General features: G+C 33.3%; 1 long non-coding RNA gene across 1 annotated transcript in view; it reads right to left on the reverse strand.

Moving 5' to 3' along the window:
- Positions 1 to 23,667, reverse strand: part of LOC107136403 — a 135,274-nt gene that overhangs the window by 19,894 nt on the left and 91,713 nt on the right. Inside the window, exons 2-3 of the long non-coding RNA XR_001502689.2 lie at positions 16,736 to 16,866; positions 13,554 to 13,719 (exon numbers count right to left, since the gene is read on the reverse strand). This is a non-coding gene — a long non-coding RNA (uncharacterized LOC107136403). The remainder of the gene's footprint in view (positions 1 to 13,553; positions 13,720 to 16,735; positions 16,867 to 23,667) is intronic.

A 23,667-nucleotide genomic window follows, 5' to 3' on the forward strand; every position in this document is an offset into this window, starting at 1 on the left:
GAGAGAGAGAGAGAGAGAGAGAGAGAGAGAGAGAATTAGGAGAGATCCTCATCAGATGCAAAATACGTACCTCAAAGGCATGCCCCCAATGACCCACCTCCTCCAGCCACACCCTACCAGCCTTCAGTTACCACCCAGTTCTCCTATCAGGGGATGATCCGCTGATTAGGTTAATGCTCTTATAACCCAATTGCTTCACTTCTAAATATTTTGCATTGTCTAACACATGAACTTTTGGAGGACACCTCAAAACTAAACTATAATAGAAGGGAAATGCAATGATCTATGAAAGCTTAGGCTCAAGGAAGGGCCTAGAAACAAACATAACCTTCCCTCTTCCTGCTGAACCTTACTTACCTTCCAGGTGCTAATCATCTCCCCTTGTTTGTAAATCTTCAGTTAACTCTTCAGTTTCTGTGGAATTGCTATATTTAGAGCACTACTCTGAAAAGCCTTGAACTCCTCTAGACACCCACTCCCAAAGCACTCCAGACCTTCACACAAAGTAACATTTAGGTCATGATCTACTGCCTTGCAAGCTCCTTTTCACAGGCTCTTGTGCACCCCTCCCCTCCCCCCACACACACCATCTTCCCTTCTTCTTCTGAATTCTAAAAGCATTTATTATATTTTGTTTTTTTTTTCCATTTGGTTTCATAAGTGCCTCCACATCTCATGATAGAGATGGAGCCTCCCCCCTTTTTTTTTCAACTTTCTCAGCATCTAAACCTGAAAAAAAAAATCAGTTGATCATATTTGATTTTTCTTATTTCTTAGAGTGTTTGAATTACAAGGGGGAGGATGTGGAATTTTCCTAGGGACTTGAGTTATACTCTGTGTCTTCACATTGTATTGTTCTGTGTGAAGAAGAACTTTGGACTGAAAAACTGAAACAAACTAAGGGTAATTTATTTCCAGGTATTAGGTACTATCCTGTATTTTAAATTACAGTTGCATACCTAAATATGTGCAAACACACACATGAACACCAAACATATAATCCAAAACATCCAGGATTTATTAAACAGGAATAGAAATAATGAAAATCAGTAGAAATAGGTGGGTTCTTTATATTGACAGTTAATTGTACTTGAATTAAATCAAGGATGTTCTTTCTATGTTTTCAGTCTCCTTACTTATTCTTAAAATATTTTCCCAATTTATTTTCTTGACTTCTTTGCCAACATTTTTTTTTCCATCATTTACCTCGGCGAAGCCTACTCCTTGCACCATTTGGTCTAAATTTCTGTTGTCCACTGGCAATCACATTAAATAAGTAATTTGGGAAATTGGTATGTGGCTCCACAACCCAGTTATTGCTTAATATAACATCACGCTTTGGTGATCATTGCCCTTTGTTTTTTGTTTGGTTGGTTGGTTGGTTTTTGTTTTGTTGTTGTTGATTTGAATAAAATAACAATTAATTATAGAATGATGTAGCAATCTTCATTGTAGAGCCAAAGACCAAACTCTTGCAACTCACGCTAAATTGAATTTAAAAATTGATTTAGCCCTCACTTACTCGACTTATCACAAATATAGATAGTGATCTCTACTCTGAGATATAACCTCATACAGAAACTTTATGTCAAGAAGATGTTTTCAGAAAATAGTACTGAGTCTCCTTGCTTCCAAGCTTCCATTTTGTGCTGTATATTTTAGATTTCTCCCCCCACCCCCAATCATTCTGTACAATTTTCCAGTCTTTTCGACCCGATTCTCTATCTAGGGGACTGAGCTATTTAGATCTCAGCATGCTGGCTGCCTTCTTCTTCACTTCTAGTTGGTTCATCTCTGTGGGAAGCAAGGAAGGTGAAAGGAGAGAGAGAGAGAGAGAAGTATTTGTTCTCTGGGCTCTCTTCTTACTTTACAGAGGGTTAGCAAAAGCTGTGTTGCACAACCCAAAAGGCATCTCTTGGCAGATGTACCTCTCTTACAGTTACAGCACTCATAGTTTTCAATAACTGCTCCCACTCTTCCTTCTTTTGGCCTCAGGAGTGACAAAGTCCTCCCGATATTACTAGTCATTAGTTTCTTTATGGTAAGTCATTACTTACACACAGTGCTCTCCATATGTTTGTAAAATCGTCTCTTCACTAAACTCATTTCTGTTTCCCCATTTGAGTGTGCTGTCTCTCTCTTTGCTTACCATTCTCTATTTTCCAGCTCACAGAACCAACTCAGTATTGATCATTTACAGAGCTAACCAGTGAACATAATTTAAAAATTTAAAAAGTAGTAAACATAATTACATATGGAGTATCACCCAGCTTAAGTCACAAGAACTCACTCCGCCCCCCACCCCTACTCACTTCTTCTTCTTGAGATTGTACTAGGAATGTTTCCAGGTTTTGCTACAAATGTAATTAGCCTAATATAATTGGTCTTACTTGATTTTTTTAAAAGTAAACATAGTTATTAATGCCTAAAAATGTAAGCTAAAATTTTGATAACTATATGTTTATATTTATCTAAGTAGTCAAGTGTTATACCTTTTTCCATAATAAGAATGCACCCCCATATATAGCTAAAGGTATGTGAAACAAAATGACATTTCATAACTGCTATAAAGTCACTGAAGCAATTCTTAAATTAGTGACTTTCGGATGAACAGTAGCATTTCAGTTGATATCTAAAATTTAACTTTCTCAAAAATATCTCATATATATTCCCATCTATTGTTGGGAAGACTCAAACAAATATCCCACTTCAAGAGAGATGAGTAAGTCACTTCTTTCATCATTAATATCATATTAATTACTTTACAATTGGTCTTATACAATTGTCCCTTATACATTAAAGGGACAATGTATAAAGGGGGTCAAGATTCTAAATAAATCTCTGCTTGCTTCAGTTGTAAAACAGGTAAAATTCTTGTAATTAAATACCCTGCATATTTATTTTGTTGAATACTTGCCTTTTTAAAAGTACTTTCAAATACTTTTCAGCTCTTGCAAATTTTCAGGGACTTAATCCTGATGGGGCCACCCATTAAATGTTCTTCAAGGATTCCTCTACATTTTTTCTTTTCATCCAAGAATAATGGAGAACCTTGAAAATGCTTCATGACTATGTGGTCCTCTTTAAAATATCTGTAGTCACTTGAACTTAAAAGGAGTTTCTGCACAGAGACAAACAAAAAATAGGAAAGGAAAATAAAAGAAATTCTGTCTTAGGCCTAAGCTCCGTATGAGGTTTGGACTTCTGCCCACTATAGCATTTCAATGTAATAAATGATCCTTGACATACGACCTCTCCTATCTTCCTTCTCTCCCCTGTACTGGTTTTCTCCATTTGTCCCCTCCACAGTCTTTGTCTCTCCTTCTCTGCCCTATGCTTTGTCCCAAAGGCTAATACCATCAATTGCAAAACTTAGGCATCACTGCTGTTTGCTTTGTTGATAGGCAACAAAATCAAGGAGAAAACAAGCCCATAGAGAATGTTTAGAGTATATCTGTCCCCCACTCCCTTTGTGCTTTGGTTCCATGTTTTTGAGTATCTGTGTGGTTCTCTGGAACTCTAATCTTTCTGGGCAGCATTTTTCCATGTCTTTATCTCCTACAGTACTTACTAATATCGAGTTTCTTTGACTTGATGATCTCCTACTTTTGATGCTTTCTGGGCACTTTCAACATCACTGGGTTTCTTCACCCTGCTCTGTAAATGGTCTGCATTTTTTACATTTCAATTCAAGGTGCTTATAGATGTGTCCTCTTATTGATGGCTCATTCTTACTTCTTCCAGGTACCAATATATTCATAGTCCCTAGCCATTAGTCATAGGATGCTATAATGGACTTAGTATGTTTCTCCTCCCTAAGAGCTTTCTTAAGATAAAGGTGGAAATATGCTGTGTGTTCTGCTAAAAAAGAACACAAAGAGGAAGATGGGAGAGGAGCTCAACAGTACACAAGTTTATTCAGGAAAACTTGTGTATGGGGTCCCAGAGTAGACTGGAGCCCATCCTTAACTTATATCCCAGGGAAGTTATAGGTGAGTGAAGGAGTGTGGAAATTTTTTTTTCAGTTTGGCTGTTGCTATGGGGTTGTCAGAGAAGGATTCTTGTGGTTGTCGTCACTATTCTTTGATGTCATCACTGTTCCATGTTAAACAAGGTGTTTCACAAGATTTTAATTCCAGATAACAATTCTCATTAGAGGGTATTGTCTGGGGTTTAGGTCAGGCTGTTCATTGTTCTGGGTCAGAGTGACAGTAGGGTGATAGTTGTTCTAAGACTGAAGGTATGTTTCAAAATAGCATTGCCTAGATCAAGTTCTCCCTAACGTGTTCAACTATTGTGGTTTCTGTGGTTTGTATAAGTGTTCTCCAAAGGTCCACGTGTTAAATGTTTGATCCTAAGGCCACAGCTCTATTGGCAGAGGGTGGTAATTTTAAGAGCAGTAGTCAAGTAGGGAGTCTTTAGGTCACTGAGGGCATGCCTTTAAAGAGGATACAGGAACCCCTGCCCCTCCTTCTCATTATCTTACACCCTCCAAACCTGAAGTGAGAAGTTTTGCTCCAATACACACTCCCACCATGATGTGTACCTTATCACAGGCCTACAAACAATAGGGCCAAAAAATCATGAACTGTAACCTTCAAAACTGTGAGCTAAAATAAACCTTTTTGTAAAAGTTCTCAGTTGAGTGAAGGAGTGGGGAAATCTCAGACTTTCCTAACTTTTCACAACAGGTAGAAGCAAGAAGTAGGTTCTCTTTTATCAAATTGTATCTTCATATGATCTTAAATTTCCCATTCACTATCACCTATTCACTTGCCCACCAGGTTGTCTATCTTTTATTGCCTTGATTTACTGCAATGTTAAGAATTTGGAAGAATGAATTACTTTTACATAGCCAGTAGAATATCTAACAGCTGCCTAAACAAATAGGGCAGCACTGATACTTCTAGAAGGTAGATGTCCATAGCAAAATTTCCAAGTGGAAATTCTCCTTCTGTTTATTTTCTCACTACCTTCCTTATTTCCATGTGGCTTATATGTGAGATGTAAAAAGCTAAGTAGTCTACATTTGAAAAAAAAAACTTGATTAGAAAATATATGAAAGCCATATTTTGGCATATGAAGGGTTAGAGCATGGTAAGATAAGCACTATATTTTAGGTAGTATGTGCCATTTGTCCATTATCTCAGTTATGCCTCATCCTTATTGGTAGAAATGTATATTATGGAACAATGGAAGAATGAAGTCTTACAAATTCTTCTGGTCTTCTTTTCCTTTTTTCACTAACCACTATAAGGTCCAGGGAGCCTACAGGGCATAAGGTTACCATGGTCTACCCACTGTAGACTTGCCAACTAACCATTAGTTCTGTAAACTATCTTCCTCTAGAGTTAAATTCAAAGTTCCTAGACAGGCAACAATAGCAAGACCCAAAATGAAGATCCAATAGCATTAGTAAGTTGATGTGTAAAGATACTTTTCAGTCAAAAACACACTGCAAAAAATAAAAATAAAATAAAAGTCAATCTCTAATACCAGTTTCCTAGAATATATAATCATTGTCCACCTTATTGGTGTGCGACACTATCTTTTTCTAGTTCTTTGTATAATGTATCAGAGGCCCCCAAGCTTTTCTCTTTAATATTATCCAATCCACTGATACTTCATCATCAGCTAAAATCAGTTTTGTTTTCTTTGCAGCATTGACACTATTATTGACTTTTCAACTTTGATAACATAGTAGCACAACTTTCATTCCATAGATATGCATAACACTTATTATTCCCTCCAAGGCATAAAGTTGTACACTGAACACATCAATATGAATTATTAGAGGAGCTACAATGTAATATTTAAGAGCCCAAGGTTTGGAATCATGCTGTTTGTGTTTAAAACCTGGTTCTACTACTTACAAGGTTTATGAATTATTGAATTAAATTTAACTTTTCTGTGTGTTAACTTCATCTGCAAAGTGGAAATAATGACAACACCTTTCACAGTTTTTTATTTTAAGTATTTAATTTATCATGGTGTTTGAGAATAGTAAGCAGAGAAAGTATACTTTGCAGATATATATAAAGAGAGACAGATAAATGGAGACAGAGAAGGCCTTAAACATCAAAGTTAATATTATGAGTGACCCCTAATTTTTATGGTGTCGCCCTCAATTTCTATCTTTTGAGTAAATGTAAGCACACAAGACTAAAATTTAAACTGGCTCCATCTGTACACAGCTGATGGTGCCACTCTATGTCAGAGAGAGTAAGAAGAGTGGAAGTTGGGAAGCTCAAGGTCACGAAAACTGTCCTAGCATCTCTCCTGATTTTCTATACCCAGTGTCAAGGCCATTTTATGTTTTCTCATAAACATTAATAAATGTTTTTAAAAGATTTATAAAATATATTGTATTTTAGCATCTTTTATATGACATATTTATAAATTTAAAGAATTTATGCCCTAAAGGAGCCTATCTTGTCCATGATACAATTGGAGTTGATATTTTTTCTATTGTGGCATCCTTACTCCTACAAGAATTAAGGAACAGCAACTTCAATATCAAAACTAGAATCCAAGCTGATGTGTTGCCTCTCATTTTTGTCTCTCTTTTCACCTAGCCCCATTAATGGATAGGGGGAAGAATTGAGGCCATTGTGCACTATTCTTTGTCTAACACTGCCTGATCTTGGAAAAAGATCAATTGCAAAGAATTATATGAACTGAGCTTGGAAGAGTGGAATAAGCTTGAAGAATTTGCCTTGGGAAGGATTCCATTTCATAGGCCTGTTGATTTGCTTAGAAGATCTGAGACACAGCCAACCTGCAAATGGCTAAAAATTATAGAGTAACAGATCTAAATTGAGATAAATAGTTTTTCCAAAGGATAATTTCTTAAAAATTGAGAAGCTGAAGCTCATTTCAAAAGATTGCAGGTGAGAACCATAGCCTCAACAAGGAAATACAAAAAGCAATGCATGGAATACTCTGGGTATATTAGCTGAGGGAGCAATTTAGTTTCGTTGTGTATTTCTGGGACACACTTATAGAGAAAAGGTTTAATATCAGGAGATGTGTAGAATAACTGGAATCACAGAAAGTAAGAAAGGTAAGACACATGTTCGATATAATTTAAATATATGAAATGACACTCAAATTCAGATTGGGATTTACCTGGAGAATTAAGTGTGTGTGTGTGTGTGTGTGTGTGTGTGTTCATATCTTGATTTGTTACATTAGTATTTTTATTTTCTTTATAATTCTTACATGAATGAATAATAAAACATGGAATCATTTTCCAATCAAGTGGGAATAATAAAAGAGCTAGATTCAATTTGACTGGATTCTTAGTAAACACACAAATCTCTGGCCAGGATTTGGTTTCATTGATCCTTGCAAAGACAGTACCAGGAAATGACCCAGTGTATAAGTTGAAGAGACCAGCAGTTCCATCGAAAGTGTTCTGGTTAAATCTCTACAGATTATTTTGGAACAATCAACAGGAAAGTCTCCTGAAATAAATATGATTTGGACTCATTTACACCGGGATTCAGTGTCAAGCCAAGGTAGCATATGAGGGAAATGCAATTGCTTTTCTAAAATGTGGAATGGTAAATTGCACCTTGAAAATTACAAAAATCACTTTGTGGAAAATGGCCACATGTTCCTCTAACCCTTGTAAAATAGCTAACTACACATTGGTTCAAAATATAGAACTTTTGAAATTTTATTACATGAAAAGACTCGTCGGGTCTCTTGCTCCTCTGGTCTGCAGGTTATGTGTGTATTTGTAAACAGTTACTATATAACATGCTAGTGACCCTGACATCACATCCCAAACTCTTGTTTCAAACTGAATTCCTGTGTTGTGTCTTTGGGTTACATTGCTAAGCATAATCATGAAGTCAGAAGTGGATTAGATCTCTCTCCAGCTGGGACCCATGTCCTGATTCCATCATTATCTCAGCCCCAGCACTTAAGAAAGGTCTATGTCAATCCTGTCTAAAGGCATAGAAATTTTATTACAAATAGCATGGCAATCTGAGGTAGGCAAATAATAAACTTGTAGCAGAAATTATGTAAATTTTGAAATACAAATACTTACTGGGCAATGAAAAAATGTTTAGCTTATTCCATTGGAATCAAAAAAGAAAGGAATTATGGAAGAAAGGGAGGAAGGGAAGAAGAGAATAAAGAGCAGGAATTTAGCTACTAGCAATAGGATTTCAAAATTCTACACCAGAATCCAGGTAAAATAATGATGCACTTGGAATGCATACACAGAAAAAACTTGACCCCAAGTTTGTATGTGGCTGCTACTATCTGTGTAACTTATTTGATTGCCATTTTCTTTTCTTTTGTTTTAATTTTTTTTTTAGTTGTAGATGGACACAATAACTTTATTTGTTTGTTTTTATGTGGTGCTGGGGATTGAACCCAGTGCCTCACATATACTAGGCAAGCACTCTACCAATGAGCCACAAACCTGGCCCCCTTGATTGCCATTTTCTTTGGAGGGGTAATATACCTCATGGGAGTTTTGTATGATTTAAGTAAATAAAATTTGAATGATGAGTCCTTCACATAGTAGGCTCTCTTGCCTAGAACTAATTAGAAGAGACTTTTGGATATATACTTTTTATATCTATTTCTCCAGGCCATTCGATAATGAAAGGAAATTTATAATGTCTAGTTGGGAAACCATAAATATTTTAAATAACAGAAAATGGGTTTAAGCAGTGTGATAAGATCTTATATTTAAAAATATACTACTAGTGCACATGTATTAAATTATGTCATTAAAACCTAGAAATCTCTTATTTTTTAACAATAATATCAGGCATTATAAATATTCATTATATGTGCCCAGAAACAGGGAGTGTTCATTTAAATGGGGTGGATACATATTTGCTATATAACATAAAAATTGACAGTTTAAAGAATGGAAGAAAATTTGGATTTTTTTTAAAGAAATATGTCAGTCTAAGAAGAAATTATGATCAGGGCTATCCCTAGAATATATAAAAGAAGAGAGATTTCTGAAGGATCTGTTTTTCAGGAATTCTTTGCTAATGCTAGGCACTCAGAGGATGAAATCGTGGAGGATAAAGCTTATTCACCAACTGTTGCAGCAAGATTGAAGGAGCCCTATATACATTGAGATAGGTCATTGACTCCAACCCCTATACCAAAAGATGCCAAGATGAAAGGATAGAAATTTCATTTCTTCTTTGGCCACACAGGCATTGTTTATTTGTTTTATTTAGTAATATTCTTTCAAGTATCTCCTTGTTGGTCAAATATGTGCAAATGTAGGTTTTAAAATGTTGAGATTCCAAACATAGTCAGGTATTTTGACATTAAATTAAAAATTATTTAAATAAGAAAAAAAAGAAGTAGACATGCACTTTGTAGCCACAGAGATGATAGTCAGCACCTGTCCATGTGAACATCATAGCCCCAACCATTATCTTGTATAGATGTAATCATATGAAGCTATACAACTAGTTTAGGGGAATGTGTATGTCCATTTACCCACAATCATCCCATATAGAAATTTTTAATCTTTGCAGCAAAATAGAATTTACATGTGAATTGAGTACCTTTTAGATGTTTGAATGAGTAACTTTTTTAAATTGGTGTATTATAATTATACATAATTGTGGGATTTATTATACTGTATTTATAATGTACATAACATAATTTGATCAATCTCATTCCCCAGTACCACACACTTCCTTCCCCTCTTCCATCCCCCAATACCTCTCTCTGCTCTAGCATGTTCTCCTTTCTGTTATAATTGTTTTAAATTAGTGCATTGTAATTACATATGAAAGCAGGATTCATTATGGTAGCATGTGGACATAAGATAATTTTGTTGATTTCATTCTCCAGTACTTCCAAGTGGCCTCCCTACCTCTTAATTCTCTTTCTATACTTTGTTGGTCTCCCTTCTATTTCATGAGACCCTCCCCCTTTTTTTATCCTTTTTTTTTCTTTTTTTCTAGTTTCCACATTTAAGAGAAAATATTTAACCCTTGACTTTCTGATTTTGGGTTACTTCACATAGCATGATGCTCTCTAGTTACATCTGTTTACCAGAAAAATGGCATAATTTCATTCTTCTTTGTGGCTGAGTGAGACTCCATTGTGCATATATACACTCAACTGTTTTCTTACTTAATAGCAAACTTGGGAGTTCTTTATCAGTATATCAGAATTTCTCTTATTCTTTCAAATGACTGTATAATACCTTCCTTCTATTCTGTGTGAAGAAACTTTACATTGTTTTAACTTTTTTTGATCCTTACCAAAAAAAAAAAAAGTCTTCACTATATAGCTGGGTATATATGTTATTTTGCCTACTAACACACTTATATACAATATAAAGTTCTGGATTGCTGGGTCAAAGGTATGCATGTTATTAATTTTGGTAAATACCAACAAATTAATCTTCTGAGGAATTATATAATATTGTAAATCTTATAGCAATGTAAATATAGCAATGTAAATAATATGAAACTGATTGTTCTTCTGTATCTTTTCCAAAGTAGTTAATAATCCGGACTTTGAATCTTTCTCAAATTGTTAGGCACAGGTGATAAAATAGGATAGGTCTACTTTGTAATTAATATGCAAATTACTGAAAAAACTTTCATACTTATAAATCATGTATTTTCTTTTCTGCTCATATCCTTTCCCCATTTTTCACCTGGTTTTCTGAATTTTTCTTCATGTGTATAAACACATTTTTCAATTCAAAATATGTTTTCTCAATTTTGATTTGCATTTTGACTTTCTTTTGGGTGGCTGCCATTAAACAGAACTTTTCATAATAATTGAAATTTATTATTAGAATTCAATGTTTTTAAGAAACTTTTTAAAATTTTTTTAAATCATGTTTTTTCTTTTTAATAAATTTAGTAATTTCACCATTTTGGACTTTATTTGGTGAAAAATCTAAGGTTTAGTATCAAATTAATTTTTTAATGTTGCCATGTCATTATTCCTATACCAAATTTTGATAACCCTATTTATCTATTGATTAGAAATGACAGCTTATCGTGTACTAAATTTTAAAATGTATAGAGATCTATTTTTAAATTTATATTCTTTTCCATTGGTGTACAACAACTTCAACATTACTCTGATTTTTATATTTTAGCTTCATATTAATTTAAGTATATGATAGTACTATTCACACTTCATTGATCTTTCTCTCAGTTTTCAATTCAACTTTTATATCCTGTTTTGTCATATAAATTTTAAATTTTTAGTGTACTTACTTGGATTGTTTTAGATATGTAGATTAATGTAAAGGTATAATTCTTTCAATGATATTGAGGCTTACTCCACAAGGAAATGGTAGGTACACAGTTCCATTTAATCAAAACTCATATCCCAGAGTAACATCTTAAAATTTCCTTTATATATATTGTATTTATTTCTTCTTATTTTCAGTTACTTTATTTAGTAGTGACTTGAATAGGGGGTTTTCTTCTATTATAGTTTCTACTTAGTTTACAGGTTATATATGATGGCTATTGACTTGCATACACAAATTTTGTGTGAGGCACCTTTCTGAATATTATCATTCTGATTTCTCCATTGTTTCTTCTCTGCATTAAAAAATGACAAAATCATAGAATTTGCAGGGAAATGGATGGCATTAGAGCAGATTATGCTAAGTGAAGCTAGCCAATCCCTAAAAAACAAATGCCAAATGTCTTCTTTGATATAAGGAGAGTAACTAAGAACAGAGTAGGGACGAAGAGCATGAGAAGAAGATTAACATTAAACAGGGATGAGAGGTGGGAGGGAAAGGGAGAGAGAAGGGAAATTGCATGGAAATGGAAGGAGACCCTCAGGGTTATACAAAAGTACATACAAGAGGAAGTGAGGGGAAAGGGAAAAATAATACAAGGGGGAGAAATGAATGACAGTAGAGGGGGTAGAGAGAGAAGAGGGGAGGGGAGGGGAGGGGAAGGGGGATAGTAGAGGATAGGAAAGGCAGCAGAACACAACAGACACTAGTATGGCAATATGTAAATCAATGGATGTGTAACTGATGTGATTCTGCAATCTGTATATGGGGTAAAAATGGGAGTTCATAACCCACTTGAATCAAAGTGTGAAATATGATATATCAAGAACTATGTAATGTTTTGAACAACCAACAATAAAAAATTTTTAAAAATAAATAAATAAAATATATTATTAAAATAAAAAAAATTCTCCAAGTATAACTATTAATATCAGTAATTAATATAAGAACCTTATGTTCTCACATGCATAAAGACATGAATTGGCATGAACATACTTTATATATAAAGATATAAAAAATTGTGCTCTATATGTGTAATAAGAATTATAATGCATTCCACTGTTGTGTATTTAAAAAAATAAAATCAATAAAAAGGTAACCATAAAAAAGGAATTTTATGTTCTCATCTAAAATTTTAAATTAAATTTATAATTAACAATTAAATGTATAATTAAAAATTATATTTATAATCTTGTCATGTTTTCTAGTTTCATTGACTAATATTCCTGAGGCATTGATTGTCTTTCAAAGCAAATCAACATTTCACTTCAAATCAAACAAAAATTACCCAGAAGTCATGAAAATATGATTGATAAGTTTCCATCAATTAAAAAAAATTCAGCATAACAAAATACATCATTAAGGAAATGAAGAAAACAAATTAAAATTGATATAAATTATACTGAACTTATTAAAGCATTACAAATTCAGAATTATAATCATTGAGTAGAAAATATAAAAAAGTTGTAAGAATATATTCACAGAAAAGAAAATTATTTTAAAACTGGAAAATGTTCAATATTACTTTTAGGTAATAATTACAAACTAAAGCTGCCACGTGTTTCTTAGAAGTTTGTCAAAGACAACATTCTAATAAACACTTTGACATACTACTATGAGTGGTTAAATTACCATAATTTTGGATTTTTCTTGACATTGACTAATGTGAAAATGATTCTAGATTAAGATGAATGTATTTAACCACTTTATTCATCTTTTCAAATTATGTTGAGTTTTCATCAATAATAAATATTTAGATTTTATCAAACACTTGTCAGCACTATTGTTGATTACCACTCTTACATCATTATCATTTCAGTAATGAAGATACTGTGTATCAAAATCTGCAGGACAGAGCTAAGGTAGTGCCTGGAAGAAAAATTTTAACAATGAGTAACGACAGTAATAAACTAGAAAGAAAATAAAATGACTGGAGATGATGCATGGTCTATCCCTTATAAGCAAGCCCTGCATTGATTAAAAAATAAATTATTATCTTGAAGGATATTTTTTCACAGCTGGTATTATCCATCTCTTACTTGGAGTCTCTAAACAAATTTACTCATTTTTAATACTGAGATACTTTACCTTGAATTCCATACCTTTTGTTTATAAGTTCTTCAGACTGGGTTTCTAATTAATATAGTAAAAATAGCATATGATTATAAAATTCAAAAATATACATTATCTACTGCTCAAAGTTCAGTGTTTGTACAGTTTATTTGCTGCTTGTTCTGACCTCCAAAATGGGAAATTGTTTGTTTAATTGGCTCACCTGACTGAAGTGATCCTTTGCCTTTCTGGACTGTTTCATGTAACTGTACTCAGCATGACTGTTGACCATGGCACCCATCACTCCTGTCCTGATGCGATCCAAAGTTCAAATGATGAACTCTTTTGACGCAGAAGTTCTTTGTTATAAAGTGCCTGTTATAAAGTGCCTGATAAAGGAGAAAGGAGTATCTTTTATACACTAAAGTGTATGACTTTGTGCAGGATATGTTGATGTGAATATCATATTATATATCCCTGTGAAATATGACAACCTATGTTTTAATGTCCCTAAAAGTTTAGTACCCCTATATTCAGAGATTTATCCTCTTCATTTATTTGCTTTCATGTTTTTTTTCCTACTACTTTTAAAATATACAATATTCTCATACCTCTAGTGTGAAAAGGAGGGTCTGAAAATATCAGTCAACAAATCTATTGTTTAATAATCACTCTGATAATTTATAGCAGAACATACTAAAGAAGACTATAATTTTTCATATTTTCACAAGCTACAGATAATAAAAGGTCTAAATGTAGACTGGTCCAAATTTTATTGTCTTACCATGAATTATTCTGTTCATGTGCAACATAGCTAATCAAAATATACTAACTCCTGACTGATCCCTAGCTGACATTCCAAATAACTGAAGAGTTGGCTCATTATCCATTAAGATGATGCTATGGAGCAATCTGTCTTTAGAGAAACCTATTTATTTGTTTACTTAATGGATAATGCAACCAGTTCCAATGGTAGAGATACTATATTAACATAAAAATCATTACAATATACCATCTACTGATGTGTTAAGAGGTCAAAGTTTTTTTCAACTGAGAGGAAATAATTCCTTGTGGTTTGTCTTGCTTTTAAGGGCTCCTGTTGTCTGGATTTAAGTGATCCATCACTATGTATATTTTAAAAGCAGAGTCTTCTACAGACTACAGAGTCTAATGACTCTGATTGTAAATACCTGATATTGATATTTAGACTATACGATTAAGAATATAATCTCCTTTATCTAGATCATTTTAATGACTGCATAGTCTATGGCACTGAAGTAATACCTAATTATAGCATCTGTTCTTATTTCCAAAGTTTCTTCTAGTAGGCGATATTATCTGACTCTTGATCAAACATCTTAACTAGACCAGAATCCCTTCAGGTTCAGAACAACTTGTTTTTAGAGTGATCTCAAAGGGCTGATGTATGTTTACAAAGACCTGACATCCGAGGACAGAACAAACTATGGGGCCTCAAAGTGAGAAATGCAGTTATCAATAGAGTCAATAGACTCTAAAATAAGTAAAACTCTGAAAACATAGCAATATTTACAGAAACTTTTCAGTATGTACATGTTGTGTTTTGTGTAATATTATTTGATCTAGATTACCTTTACATTGTAATAAAGTCATTTAAATAATATTCTATATCAACAAGACAGAATAGTTTCCTAGTTTTAATAGGGGAATTTACAAGGGAATTTTGTGGCTTTAGATGACTATCATTTAGGTTCTCTAATTTACAGAATATGAGAAAGATACAACTAATTTTTTGTGATGTCTCCATGACTCTGAAATTCCAGTAGTAAAGAAAGGGAAGATAATATATCCAAATACAGAGTTAAGTGTTACAATATTATTTTTACTACCGAAGGTAAGAAAAATATAAATTCTAATGGCAGAGAAGACTGGAAGCCATTGTCAAATCCAAGTAGTTTTCAAAAACCTTCATCTCAATCATTTCAGGTGCCGAATAAGGAGTAATAGAACTTAATCACATCCCAACAGGATTTAGCTCCTTGGAACAAAGATACAGAAATAAGCTTAATTAAAAGTATTAACCAATACTAATCTAATATCTTTGTTTTTATTTCACATTTAAAACATAGTAAAATTATGCCTTTTATGTAAACAACAATACGAATCATTTGACTGACTTATTTGAGAAAAATCTCTATTTCTGGCTATTTAATCTTTAAATTTAGAAACAAAACAAAACAAAGCCATTGCTCATATAAGACACTGAGCAGTATTTAGAGATAAATTATGGCAAAAATATTGCCAGCAGAATAAAGGGTAAAGAATAGAAAAATTTATATGACATTATTTTTTGACTTGTATTTTAGCTTGTTTTTTGTTACTGTTTTAGTCAGTTTTTTCATTGCTTTACCCAAAAGACCTGAGACAAGAACAGTTATAAGAGGAAATGTATATTTGGGAGTCTCAGTATCAGAAGCCACATTCCACAGATAACCAACTCCATTCCTCAGGACTTGAGGTGATGTAGAACATCATGGCAGAAGTGTATAGAGGAGAAAATCAGCTCAGGACATCACACCATGAAGGGGGAAATAGGGAGAGAGAGACAAAGACAGAGATAGAGAGTAAGAGAGAGATTCCCTTAGCACAGACAAAATTAAATCCCCAAGGGCATGCCCCCACCAATCTACCTTCTCTAGCCATTGTACCTACCTATAGTCACCACCCTGTTAATCCCATCAGGGGATTAATGCACTGATTAGGTTAAGGTTCTCATAACCCAGTCTTTTTACATCTAAACTTTCTTACATTGTCTCTCACATGAGTTTTTTGGGGGATACCTCATATCTAAACCATAACAGTTACAATTTGCTGCAGATTTCAGATTTGTATCCTAGTATCATAGTTGTGTACACAATGAAACAATAATATCCAGATCTTGAAATAAAACTGTAAAATTCTCCCTAGTTTAGGCAGTGCATAAACTCATGTTTAGTTGCCTTTGAACCTACAGATGTCCATGTTGTGTGCAGGAGGCTATATGACTGTTCCAAACTCATGTCAGTTATTCCAGAATATTCCATGAATGTTTTTGTAATAAATACATTTTTTGTGTGGTTTCATGCTTGATTGTAATTATCAAATAACTTGTTGTTGTCCTAATTTGACCTGGAAATATATAACATCTTGATCTATGTTCTTTCTCCTCATATAATTTATTTATACTAGTAACATGTCAAGGACACAAAAGTTTTTCTCACAGAAACAAAAACCACATCCAGATGGTGAAGTCTCTTCCAGGAGATTATGGTTAACAGAAACAAAGACCAACATTAACAACATCAGCACAACAAAATTGCATCCATAATTTGTCAAAAGAAATCCTGTATTAAAGAATTAAGAGTCTTGGAAATGAGCACAACCTACCTGATGCATCTGTCCTCCATCCCTGGTGTTTGGCCAGCTTTTTGGCTGTTGGAAGTACCATGTCTCTTGTTTCCAAAGAGCCGCCTGTGTTGGCCTGTCTTTCAGACTATCATGTTGCGAAATCTGAAGTTCTGTTGCAATAAACACCAGATTTCAAAGGAAAGCAATGAAAATTGTGAGGAGATTAAACTCATTTTTGTAGCAACAGTCAGTAGTACATGATTATGTGTCTAAACAACGCCTCTTCTTCCAATATAATATTAGATCAAGAGACCCTGAAAAAAAATGACTTTTCTAAATGCACCCTCAAAATCACTTGAGGGAGGGATGCAGGGTTGTCTTGGGTGAACACAGGATGATCTTTGTATGAACGTAATGAATTTAGCCTTCAAATCCCTCCTGAGGCAGCCATATGCAAACAGACAACTTTAGAACTGCATTATTCTATAGCAATCCTCAGCCAAATGTAGTTGAAAAGTACTTGGGCATAGTGAAAGCAACCCTGACATAAACACAGCAATATGCTTCAAGAGATAAAGAATTAAAAAAAAAAAAAAACACTAAGTCAAATAAAGGCATAGTTTTTTCAAGAATAATAGTCTTCTCTCGGTATTCATTTAGTTTGAAATTAGGAATAGTGGCCTCAAATAATACTACTTCATGAATTAGCTTTTCTTGATCTTCTTTCAAAAACACTGTTGTTACCACCATTATATCTGAGCTTTCAAAGTTCTGGAAATAAGGTTTAAAGAAGACTAAGGAGTTAAAATATTTAAAAGTCAGGGGTACATTCATAAACTGCTAAGAAAACTAATAAAAACATGCCTAGGGACACCATGGAACATTTTCTTTAGGGTAAAATTATTTTATTTTAATTTAATATTTTTTCTTGGCCTCGCTTCGTTTCTTCTTTGTTTTAGAGGGACACAGATCCCATAATCTCATTGCTGCAGAAATGAAGGGTCTTAGACACCCATCATCACAAAATGGTAAACCTAAAAGAGTAATAATTTTAGTTCATATATTTTACGAGTGAAGAAGTTAAAGCTTGAAGAGGTTAAGTGACTTGCCACAAAGTTATGGCTGGCTGTATCAAAATGGGGGATATAATCTAATTCTTATAATTCGAAGTTGAGAGTTCAGACTACAATTAAACATTCCAGAGTGGATATTTCTTAAGTGGTTTAGAATTAGATTAGAGTAGTAGACATGGCAAAATTTAAACCAATTTTACAGCAAATGATGCAGATCAATTGGAGACCTGTTTGAATTAAGGTTGAATAGTAAGTATGATGGTTGATGAGATGTTGTTATTCCTTCTAACAGAAAATGTCTGTCCTGGGTGACTGAATTTAAACTGAATATGATTCCTGTAAAATTGAAGTTCAGCCATCTTACACCAGTTTCTCTAGAGAAAAGTGATTCTCAAATACTGGTCAATACAGATGTCATGTGGACAAGATATATATTCAGATTGTACTCTTACAATTTTCCTGTATCTATTACCTTTCATAAATTAACTATTTTTAGTGGCCTTTGGAGTTGACAACATAATTTTGATTTTTTGTTGTTTTCCTAATCCTCATGAGACTAACAATACTATTTGATTCATTTATTTCTGCTAGACTGTCATCCTAGAGATACTTTCTCTATTAGATTTCATTCTTCATTCCCCAGTACAAGGCCAGCCACATGGAAGTGAATGTAATTGTGTTGGGACGCTGAAGTGGGCATGCATATCATCCACATGGAAACAGGGCATTATAAAAGAAGACCCAAATGTCAGTCAAATGCTAAAATTCATAGGGAATGGAAGCCTCTCTTGCTAGTTAAAAAAAAATAGGTGTTTGGGGTTGTATTTAAATAAAAAAGAGAGAGAGAGACATTCAAGTGATTGGATACAAAAAGTTTATATCACTTGAGGAAAAGAAAATATGAAGTATTAATAGTTCAATCATAACCTCCTGAGTCAAAACTAGGGCAAAAAAAAAGAATGCATATTATAGGGATCTCAACCTTTAGTCTTGAATTTTCCATCAGAGTGAGTGAAGAAATTCATGATATAATTTTCATGTAATTTATAAATAACAAATTTATGTCATTTGTTAGTTTATTAATTTCAAATTAAATTTAAATAACTTATATATTGTTGTTCTGTTTATAAAATGAATCCTTATTCTAAAGTGTCTTAAAACCTGACTTAATATTCAAATTATGAGAAAATTTAATCTAATGAATAAAATATTTCACTGGTCAGAGTAGAGAGTCCCTCTTGATGGAACAAAAATAAATCTGACAGTACCAGCTGAACAACTGCAACCCATAGTCCTCTTACTCAATACACAGATATGGCACATCCTTATTTACTCATAGATATTTCATATTTGCAATTGTCAGGGAAAAAAATCTAAAATTATACATAACTCCAAATTGTCGAAAATTCAGGTGCATCAGAAGACAGGGGCAGACATTTTAGACTTTAGCCTATCATAGTGTAATGTAGCTCTTACAGTTCTGAAATAGTCAAGGGTTAATTGTTTCCTTTATAGCAAGACAACAACAAATAGTTTTGAGATCAGTGCCCAAATAGTATGTTCTAGTTTACCCCAAGAAAGGTGCAAATTCAGAAAGACAAATACTACATTTTCTTATATATGTGGAAGCTTTAAAAAAATGGAGCACATGGAAACAGAGAGTAGAATTCTTATTACCAGAGCGAGGGTTGAGACAGGGGAGATACCCGTCATAGCTTAACAAATTCAAGTTAGATGGGAGGAATAAATGACAAGTATTTGTGGTCATGGATATGATAATTAGCTTGATTCAATTATTCCACATCATATTCACATCTCATAGCATCACTTTTCACCCATAAATATATGCAAATTTAATTTGTCACTGTTCAATTTAAAAATTGAAAAAAGGGTAGAAATTTTTCTCTTGAATCATTTTATCAAAATAATGATGACTTATTTATAATTAAATTATTTTTAAAACTGATATGCAAAAACATAAAAGTTGCATATATTAATGGGGCACTATGTGATGTTTCCACTCTTTTTTAAAACTGCATGTTGGCATATATTCTTTGGTTAATTTCATCAGTAAATTAGCATCAATGAGAACAATTAAAGGGAGTGTTCTTGCAGGTCACCAAGTCTACTTTGCAGGATGTACAGCCCAGCCAGCACACAGGCAATAGTCTGGAGGCTATAAAGCCAAATAAATCCAGATCTGGCCTTTTATCTTGGCTTTATTGTGTATAATTGCATGTTTATTTTCATTTATGAACCTCAATTTTCTTAGTCTAAAGAGGAGATTACAATAGTTCCCTTCACATTAAAGTCATTCTAAGGATTACTGGTGTAAAGCATGCAACAAAACTAGCAGAAGACTCAATTTATACTAAACTTTTAATGAATTATAACTATTATTTTTAGTATTCTTATTGCAGAAATGACCAAAGCTAGAACTTCTCTATTATAAGAAAAATACAGGATTTTCTCTTTTTTTAAATTAAGCTGACATGTTGGAGTCTTTCATTAAAAAGAAGAATTTTCATAGCTAGGTAAGAAAATAGTGACTAAACAAGCAATTTGTTGACAATGGATTGACAAAAAGGAAATGCCTTTGAAAAATGTTCTTATGGCATTGAAATGAAATGAGTACTAGATTAAGATTTAAGTTATCAGGGTGCTAGTCTTGCCTTGGTCACTAAATTGGTGAGTGACCTTGTATAAGTCATTTCAGGGACTTAGTTTCTTTATTAATTAAAATTTTTTATTGTCATTTCCAGCTTTAAAACTGTAATATATGGTTGAGCTACTTTGGACTATAAAGTTAGAAAGTTCTTTTATTTGGAACCCAGAGAACTTTGCCAATTTTGCTCTTATGTGTCTTAGAGAGGATGACCTGGAAGAACTATAATGGGAATTCTTACGCAAATGATTTTTATAAACATGTTCCCAGGAAAACTATATAAGGCAGTAAAGAAAACAGGAGAGGGAAGGGGAAAGAAGTTAAGCACTGGTATCCTTAGACAAAGTGTAGCTCTAGTGTGTTACTGTGGGAATATCTGGAACAGAAACTGCACCACAAGGTCTATCCCACCCTTTTGGCAAGAAAGGACGCCTTTATATTCCTGTAACAATCTCCTGGATGCCAAGGTTGAAAGAAATTGGCTCCAATTACCCAAACCCTAAACAGCAGCAGTCAAAGAAATTCTTAGGTGTCCAGAAGAGTCACCAACAACTTCTAGAACATGGTATTTGATATATAACATATTTAAAGCACTTCAACTTATACAAAAGCCTTCCATAAATCAATCTCACCATCATAGGACATCATTGGATGCAACTCTTAAATTCTATAACTTTATCTTTTACTGAGCAAATGATGTGAACTTTGTAAAAATGTCTTGATCTTTACTAACTCATGTTTACAAAATTTACTTTCTTCTCTGTTTTCTGAAGGTTTCAAGGCCCCTCCTCTCGTGGATCCCAAGGCAATTTACGGAGATGGTCCTAAGATATACTCTTACATTATAAAATACACACGTTAAAATCAAAGTAAGATACAGAAAGCCTTATAAAATGACTGTAGGACATGTTTCTCTTTTCTTGGTAATTCTTATTTTTGAAATCTAAGTCATTGTCTTCTTTTTCCACAGCAAGTATCAACTTCATCAGAAGCATATATTATGCTAGAAAATATCTTTTGGGAGAAAAATGTAAAACTCATATAGCAAATTGAAGTTTTTCTTTAAAAAAATAAAGCAGCAGAGAAAAAAGTGTTCATCTTTAAAAAAAATAGAAGAAGAAGAAGAAGGAGAAGAAGAAGAAGGAGGAGGAGGAGGAGGAGGAGGAGGAGGAGAAGAAGAAAGTAAAACCTCTTCCCAAGGTTACCATTCATTTTACTGGAACACATTATCTAGTAAGAGATTACATGGTGTTTCTGGGACGCTAACTTTCAGCGTTGCCTGTATAACTACTATGGCCTAGTGTAAACCCTGGGAGACTATGACTCATTTTCCTTTTAGGTTTCTAGAATAGAATATCCCTGGTTTTCATTTCCTTTGAGATAAATCACATTATTTTTTTGACACTCTTGCATTATTTCCACCAGAATGCCTCCCTCCAAGGGCTGATTTATTTCCATCAGTGTGGCAAGAAATAGGAGATCACAAATTTTAGAAGCTTTTATGTGTAAAATTAGTTACTGAAAGTTTTTCTTATAAGAAAGGGAAATTAGTTTTAAAATTTGTCATCTTCTGACCCAGATGCTCTATTAATGAAATTAACATAAGATTTTTTAAAAGAATTTAAACTCCATCTAAATATATGTAATTTAGTCCTGATTTGGTCTGAAGACTTAATTTATGTGTTATTCAATTTGTGTAAACTTATCTCTTCTTTCTCTTTTTGAAACACAAATTTATATAAATGATGTCACCATTATTCCATTTTTAAGTGTATTTAGAAAAACTCTAAAAGCTTTGGAACATTAAGCAATAGAATTCATTTCATGGTCTATGAACGAATGTGAACTTCATAGTTACTTTGATGTGTAGCATTTATTTTCTGGCTAGAACATTTGTGGTAAGTTGAATCTCACCTTATATAGCTAATTCAGAAATTTCTTAATTTTGTTAAGCTTCCATTACAACTGTTTATTAAAATATAATGTCACTTTGCAACAGAAGAAAGTGTTAATCCACATTTTGGATTGTAATAGTGTTCCTGTATTAATACTCTTATTTTCAGGCACTTAGAAGTCATGCATGTTTATTTAATATTGAAATATAACAGAAATATCAATCCAAAAGTATTATTTTTCTTAACCTTCAATCCTTAAATGAGAGCAGAGCCTACTCCAGAAACAAATATACTACATCTTTTTTAATAGGCGTGGATGAGACCCTGTGGGGTAATGCATTACTTTAGATTTCAAAACTAACAATCTTCAGACCAGTAGTTCTCCATGATATAAAGCACCAGACATCAAGTATAAAGATTTTACTTTCCAGTGAAGCTTATTTAGGATATTTTACTATATGACAAGCTTGTAAACTTGTGAACTCTATTGAAACAAGTATCTCCCCAACTCAGAAGAAGCTGTTGGAATCTCTCTTGAGTACCACACAGCCAGCAGGTTTCCTCATCACAGATCATCACAGAAGGCAATTTGTTGGTTTATTTGGAAGGAATTTTCATGCTCAATCCCATTTTTCAATACTTTGCAATTTCTTCAAAAGCTTTGTTTAACTTTAATGTAGAGTTATGAACAAGTTATCTTATTTTTTTTTCGTTTTTAGAGATTGATGCATAACAGAAAGTGTGTCTAGGGTATTTGATGATTAGGTACTCTCAAAGTAAATAGGCCGTGATAAAATACAGTTGAAATCAGCATTTTAAATTAAAGAATCATACAAAAGCATTGAATTTGGATATTTAGATGCTGAAGAATACATAGGGAATATTTTACATTCACAAAGGATTTGCTTCCTAACCCCTTTTTCCTTATATCATCCATTCCCCAAACATAAGCATGCACACATTCTTTTGAAGTATGTGAAGGTGAAATCATAGCAGGCATGCCCCTCAGTCTATGCCTGTGGGCATGGTTTTAAACAGAAACCCCGAGGGGGTCTATTTCTGTTAAAATGCATAGACAAGATCATGTTTTTTAAAATTCACAGGCGAAGAACTCAATAAAAGTGAGGTCAATACATGTTTATATGTGCATACAAATACTTACACAGAAACTCATAAATGTATAATATATTTATGTACTTGCAAAGATGGGCAATTAAACAATGTGCAATTGAGCATGTAAAACTGAGGCCCAGTCAGCAGATGGGAGTGTATTTGAGAGTAAAGTTGCCAATTCATGCTATAATGCAATATGCTTATACTAAAAAAAAAAAAAAAAAA

Source organism: Marmota marmota, unplaced genomic scaffold, assembly GCF_001458135.2.
Source record: "Marmota marmota marmota unplaced genomic scaffold, marMar, whole genome shotgun sequence".
In the NCBI taxonomy this organism is placed as follows: domain Eukaryota; kingdom Metazoa; phylum Chordata; class Mammalia; order Rodentia; family Sciuridae; genus Marmota; species Marmota marmota.